General features: G+C 39.3%; 1 protein-coding gene across 1 annotated transcript in view; it reads left to right on the top strand.

Annotated features, from left to right (window-relative positions):
- Window positions 1-7,660, top strand: part of ITFG1 (integrin alpha FG-GAP repeat containing 1) — a 392,891-nt gene that overhangs the window by 376,778 nt on the left and 8,453 nt on the right. The window lies entirely within an intron of this gene.

The following is a 7,660-nucleotide window of genomic DNA, read 5'->3' as shown; positions in this document are numbered from 1 at the left end:
TTCAGTATGGATTACATCTCAATGTCAAGAAAACAAAAATCCTCACCACTGGACCAATAAACAACATTCTTATCAACAGAGAAAAAAATTGAAGTTGTCAAGGACTTCATTCTTCTTGGATCTTGGATCAACTATAACACTCATGGAAGCAGCAGTCAAGAGATCAGACGACGTATTGCATTAGGCAAATCTGCTGCACAAGACATTTTTAAAGTGTTGAAGGGCAAAGATGTCAGCTTGAGGACTAAGGTGCGCCTGACTCAAGCCATGGTATTTTCAATAACCACATATGCATGCGAAAGCTGGACAGTGAATAAGGAAGACCATAGAAGAATTGATGCCTTTGGGTTATGGTGTTGGAGGAGAACCTATAGATCCATTTTGGAAGAAGTGCTGCGAACAGAACCTATAGATCCGTTATAGAAGAAGTGCAGCCAGAGTGCTCCTTAGAGACCATGATGGCCAAACTTTGTCTTTCATACTTTGGACCTATTGTCAGGGAGGGAACATTTCGCTGAAGAAGGATATCATGTTTGGTAAGATGGAGGGTCAGAGAAAAAGAAGAAGACCCCCAACGAGATGGATTGGCTAGGTAGCAGCATCGATGGTCTCAAGTGTGGCAACAGTAGTGAGGTTGGCCCAGGATCGGACATTGTTTCGTTCTGCTGTGCATAAGGTCACTGTGAGTTGGTGCCGACTCTATGGCACCCAACAACAACAACAAGGATTTTCTGAGTTTTAAAGTTCTGTCCAGAATGTCATTTTATTGATGATCTTTTCTTTTGTCTACTGAGATTACTACTTTTTCTTAGAAATTCATTTATATCACAGGAACATATTTATTTTAAAAGTTTGTTGCTATACAGAGTAACAAAGTGATTAGCAATGCATAGTTGCTAAAAGGCTGGTGATTCACTACAACCAGAAGTGCCTCAGAAAAGAGAAGTGTGGCAATCTCCTTCTGAAAAATCAGCCCTTTAAAACTCAGGGTTGCAGTTCTCCTCTGACAGACATGAAGTCACCAGGAATTGGAACCAACTTGATGGCAACTGGTTTGGAATTTTGTTCTGCAGGAAGCAATGTCAATGGCCTGAAAAATAGTCACTTGTAAAATGAACCTGTGTTTATTATCTACAGATAGAGCCCTGGCTGTTCTTTTTCCAGGACTACTAGCTCATTTCATAGATAAAGACACAGAGCACAGTGAAGTTAAATGATTTCCTCAAAACTCAGGCGGGGAATGACATGTGCAGTGTGCGGTTCCGCCCTGTAGTACTACTTGGCGTGTTGTCAGTGCCAGCCTAGTAGCTTCGGCCTCACAGTGACCTGTTAGCGTTTCCCGGGAGTGACGGGTGAGTCTGAACTGCCAGTCTTGCAGTTAGCAATCCAGTGCTTATCCTACAGCGCTGTACCACAACTAGACTCTATAACATCTTAAATAATAATTAAAAACAAAGCTCCCCCAAATGTAGTTTATTTTTAGATTTTTTTTAATACAATATTTATGTTTGGAAGGAAAAAACTGAGATACCATGATGAATTAATTAACAGTTTAGATAGAAATTGTTAAGAATTGTCTTGATTTGTACATAAGTATGTATTAAGTACTTTACTAGTAGATTCCAATAGTGCCTCTGAGTGAGCTGCTTTGTGTCACAAAACAAAACTTTGGATTTTTTGAGGGGGATTATCTCTTGATTGTCATCCACATCATAATCACTTTTTGTTAGCTAAACGTGAAGTCTGGAGTCCTGGTGTGGCACTATAGGATAAGCACTCAACTGCAATGTCCATTGGAACCTCAATGTTGCCAATTCAAATCCACCAGCCGCTCCTCAGAAACACTGTACAGAGTCGCCGTGAGTCGGAACCAGCTCCACAGCACTTAGCACCAACAATGTTATCTTAGCTGGCTTATGGACCTACAAAAATGAGAACATATGCTGCTTTGTCTCTTTAAAATGATCTAAAAATATAGTTACATATGTAGTTAACTTTAAGATGGCAACTTAAGAGGGGAAATCAAAGGTGATCCTATGTACTTTTGCTCAGAGTATCCGAACGTAATCTGAATGGCAACTAGCTCTCTAACTGTGAAGGTAAGGAGATCAATTTCATTCATCAGGAGATCTGACTACAACATAAACATTGTAGATTTACAGTAATAAACGCACTGGCTAAAACAATGAAGGTTTGAAAGACAAGAATGTGTTTGACCATGCCAGGCAGCATTCTCTCTGTGTAACCGCCTCCTGTGGCATACCAGTTCTTTGCTTACTTCTCTGGTCACTGGGCTTTCACCTCTTCTAGCTGCTCCTTCCTGTCATTTCCAGTATGCAGATATTCCACAGTGACTTCCTACACTTGCCCTGCCAATTTCAGCTAAAGCAGTGTTTTCATCTCAAATATTAGCATAGTGGTTACGAATCGGGCTGCAAATCACAAGGTCAGCAGTTCGAAACTACGAGCTGTTCTGCAGGAGAAAGATGAGGCTTTCTGCTCCTGTAAAGATTTACAGCCTCGGAAACCCTGTGTGGGGTTGCTATGAGTCGGAACCGACTCCACGCACATTAGGGGACTTAAAGAAGTTCATTGAAAATGCATATGATGAAAAAACTATATATGAATTTCACTTTTCTTTCACCAAAATAAGTTCATACTAATTTGTTATAACATGTCTAGTTAAAGACACGAACTAAGACTGATAAGACTTTGAAAAGAGCCCTTATCAGAGCAACATGGATTCGGCCTAAATGGGAGCAAGAACAAAGATCAAATTTGTGGTGAAGCCTGGGTGCAAGAATGGTGTAATTACTGATGCCTTACAGAAAGTTTATGAGAACAATGATTTACAAAGAAATTAGCAATTACAAATGGACAATTCACTTTAATAAGGGATGAGATGATGTTGAAGATGAAGTTCACACTGGCAGACCATGCACATCCGTTTTCAAAGAAATAATGAGAGTGTTTTGAGAAAGTTAGCCAAATCTTTAAGCAGAAAACCCCAGGAAAGCTTCACCAGAGGTCCCTCCACCCCAGGCTCAGCTGTTCCTCAGTGGCAATAGGCATTCACCTATTCCTGGTGTGGCTTTTCTGACTTCTTTCTGTTTTCTAATGTTAAAAAAAATCTTTAAAGGACACCGGTTTTCTTCATTTAATAATGTAGAACATACTGAATTGACTTTGTTACATTCCCAAGATACTCAGTTCTTTAGGGATGAACAGTTCTTTAAATGTCTGGAATCACAGCTAATCAAAAGTGGCTTGACCTTGATGGAGCTGATGTTCAGAAATAAAGTTAGTATTTTTATTTTTGATTCCATTTTTCCATAAACTTTGTGAAGTTCCCTTCTATATCCAACTTTCATCTCTCTCGAAAGGTCTCTCTCCTCCATTTCCAGCTCTCTCCATAGCATCACATAGATAGATCACTTCTCATATGCACCACAAAATTGTATTCTAAACACTATGCAGCCAGCTCTATTTCTGCATTTCTACTCTCACTGCTTGGGCTTAGCCCATTTCTGTATCCTTCCTGGGTTTCCTAATTCCATTTTCTTCCCATTCCACTCACCACATTGTTGCCAGATTACTTTTCATTAAGTTTAATCTTGATCATGTAACTCTCCTGCTCCAAAATATCTAGTGACCACCCACTGCCAAAAATGTATGCACGCTTGAATCTGACCTTGAGAGTATTTTCATTTGACTCCACAATATTTCCACTCTTATTTCTTACTACTTGCTTTCATGTTTCATGCTCCTGCCAGACATCTCAGGATTGCTCATATTTTATCCCCAACTTGTAAAGCCTTCCCTCTCCCAGCCTGCCATTTCTATAAATACTGTCTTTTCAAAGTTTTTTCCCCAACGTAGAAATAATCTCTTCTTCAGAATATTAACAGTTTTTATTTACTTTTATCAGGAAGTATAATTGATTAATATATTTTGTCCTTTTCTTTCCTGAGAGCAAAATATAAAACTGAGTTTTTTAAAAAACAAAACAATAGAACAACTGTCTGTTAATTGAAGATTTACAGAGCAGATCAGTTTTCCAGTTAATCTTACACGTTTTTCTATCATCTCATTGATTGACATTCCACACTGTAGCATTGTTCATCCCACTTCCTCCTCCTGTGTTTCCCATTTCTGTCTTCTTCTTTCCTATCCCTCCCTTCCTCCTTCTGAATATTGATTTTTTTTCTTTCTTTCTTTCAAATGTTCTAAGGAATGCTTATCTGCCTCGTGTCACCTTCTAGACATGCCTATTGTTTGGCTGAAAACTGAACCCTGGGGGTGAGTTCTGTTCTAGGCTCAGGATTACACCAGTCTCTCTCCACCAGTAAGCCTGGTCTTCTTTGATTTTGAGTTTGTGCTACATTTTTTCCTCACTCCGCTCTGGTAGCATAATGGTTACGAATCGGGCTCGAACCTCATGTTCAGCAGTTCGAAACTACCAGCTGTTCTGCGGGAGAAAGATGAGGCATTCTGCTCCCATAAAGATTTATAGCCTCAGAAACCCTGTACGGGGTCGCTATGAGCCGGAACCAACTCCACAGCACATAACAACAACAACCCAGTAACTTCTACTGTGATCCCTTTCAGAGCAGTTGGTAGTAATAGCCTGGCAACATCTAATTCTTCTGGTCGTAGAGTTATGGAGGTTTATGTTCATGTGGTCTATTAGTCCTTTCAGCTAACTCATTCCATGCATCTTTTTTATTTTTTTTCCCTCACTACACCTAAGATGGCCACTCACACCTTTTCAGCCCCAGTCACTACTCACCACAGTAGAATGTAGACTCTTTTCTTTGTGGACTATGTTGTGCCAATTGACTTAGATTTGATGTCCCCCAAGACTATGGTCCTGAGTCTCCAGACCCAGCATTTCATTCCCTCATTGTGTTTGGTTATGGCTAAGAAGTTTTCTTAAACTTTGCCCCCTTATGCTCTATTCATTGATATATTTGCAGCATATGTACATGTATATGGAGATACATCCTTTGTCAATATGTATTCATTATCTTTCCCATGCCTGTTCAACTTGCATGTCTATCTATGTATCTACTCACAGATAATTAATATTACTGTTATTACAGGATTGCATGAGGGGGCTTCAGAAAGTTTGTAGACAATTTCATAATACTTAATTTCATTTTCCATGAACTTTTTGAAACCCCTTTGTATATGATGGTATTTACCTCTGTTGCTTATGTTTCTTGTACTACTCCCAGAGTATTACTTTGCCTTCATCATTTTTTGCTGACCTCCCGCTTATTGTGTATTGCCTTTCCCCTTGCCTAAATTATTATGTGCCTAACCTCTAATTGAGGGTCCTGGTGTTGTGCTGTAGGATAAGCACTGGGCCACTAGCCAAAAGATTGGTGTTGAACCCACCTGGAAACCCTATACAAGGTCACTATGAGTTAGAACCAACTTGATAGACTTAACAACAACACTAGTTAGTGACTTACTCTCCTTCCCCTCCCATACCTGGTAACCATCAAAGAATGTTTCATTTTGTGTGGAAACCTTTTATTGACGTTTGATAATATTGGTCTCATACATTGTTTGCCCTTTTCTGAGTAACTAATTGCATTCCCATAATACCCTTCACATTCATCACTGGTATTACGTGTTTAACATTGTATAGTAGTCCTAGCGTGGCACTGTATGCTAAGCACTGAATCTCAAGGTCAGTTTGAACAGCAAGATCGGCAGTTCAGACTCACCAGCTGCTCTTTGAAACCCTCTATCAAATAGTTATGAGTCAACAGCATTTAACAACAAGCATCCCATTGTGTTTCTATATCATGGTTTGTTAATCTGTTCATATGTTCATAGGCATTTAGTTGTTGTCCACCATTTTGCTATTGTGACTAGTGCTACAGTGAACATGGGTGTTTGCTGCTATTCGCATCACTGCTCTTATTTCTCTAGGATGTATGCCTAGTAGTGGGATTTCTGGATCGTATGGTATTTCTCATTCCACCTTTTAAAGGAAGTGCCAGACTATTTTTCACAGGGGTTATCCCGTTTATTATTCCTCCAACAGTGTGTGAGGGTTCCAGTCTCACCAGCATTTATTGTTTTGTTTGTTTTTAGACTTCGCTATTAATGCTAGCTGAGATGATATGTCATCTTGATTTGCATCTCCCTAGTGGATAATGATCGGGCAGTGTTTTGTCCTGCTGTGCATAAGGTCGCTATGAGTCGGTACCGACTCGATGGCACCTAACAACAGTGGATAATGAAGGCGCTCTGGTAGCATAGTGGTTACAAGTCAGGCTGCTAACCTCAAGGTCATCAGGTCAAAACTACCAGCAATTCCACAGGAGAAAGATGAGGCTTTCTGCTCCGTAAAGATTTACAGCTTTGGAAACCCTGTACAGGGTCACTGTGAATCAGAACAGACTCCATGACACACCACAACCATCATTCCACTGGATAATGATCATGAGCATTTCTTCATGTGTTTATTGGCCACCTGGATGACTTTTTTGGTAAAGTGTCTGATCATGTACTCTGTCCATTTTTAAATAAGGAGTATTTGTCTTTTTATTTCTAAAATGCTCTTTGTAAATTTTACAGATTAGTCTCTTATGTGCTCTGTTGCTAAAAAAATATTTTTTCCCAGTCTATAAATTCTTTTTTTAACTCTTTTGGTCAAAATTTCTTGATGTGATTGTGGTTGTTGTTGTTGAGTGATGTCACTTATTAGGGTCCCTATGAGCCCTTAGCATAAGCACCAAACTGGTAACCACAGGTCAGCAGTCAAACCCACTAGCTGCTGTCAGAAACCCTATACAGGGTCACTATGAGTCAGAACCAACTCAAGGGCACACAACATTAGGGACTCTTAAGTCTGTCCCTATTTTTTTCTTTGATGTTCTTTATAGATTTGGGTTTCAGAGTTAGGTCTTTGATCCACCTTGAGTTTGTTTTTGTATACAGTGTGAGATGTGGGTCCTTTTTCATTTTTCTACAAATGGATATTCACTTTTTCTAGCACCATTTGTAAGAGACTAGCTCTTCCCTATTTAATGAGTTTGGGCCCTTTGTCAAACATCAGCTGTCTATAGGTGGATGAATTTTCTTCTGGGTTCTCAGTTCTTCCCTTTGGTCCTCTGTGTCTGTTGTTGTACCAGCACCAGGCTGTTTTGACTATCATGTAGTAGGTATACAATTAAAAAAAAAGTGTAAGGCTTCCTACTTTGTGCTTCTTTTGTAGTGTTTTGTTTATCTGGGGGCTCTTTTAAAGATAATGATGGGAGTCTGCATTGTATCTGTAGATTGTTTGAGCAGTACTGACATTTTCACAATGCTAAATCTTCCTATCTTTGAGCATGATGTATTCTTCCATTAATGTACGTTCTTTTAGTTTCTTATACTAGTGTTTTGTAGTTTTCTTTGTATAGGTCTTTTGTATCTTTGATTAAATTAGTGCTGTAGGATAAGCACTGGACTACTAACCGCAGGTCAGTGATTCAAACCTACCACCAGCTTCTTGGAAACTACAGAGTATCTCTATGAGTCAGAACCAACTCTATCACATTTAACAATATTTCATCTTTTGGGTGGCTATTGTAAATGCTATTCATTTTCTGATTTCCTTTGTTCTTTGTTAGTGTAAAGTAATCTGACTGATTTTTTTTTT

The sequence above is a fragment of the Chrysochloris asiatica genome, unplaced genomic scaffold (genome assembly GCF_000296735.1).
Source record: "Chrysochloris asiatica unplaced genomic scaffold, ChrAsi1.0 scaffold00204, whole genome shotgun sequence".
Classification (NCBI taxonomy): Eukaryota; Metazoa; Chordata; class Mammalia; order Afrosoricida; family Chrysochloridae; genus Chrysochloris; species Chrysochloris asiatica.
This window is presented reverse-complemented; position numbering and strand designations above follow the sequence as displayed.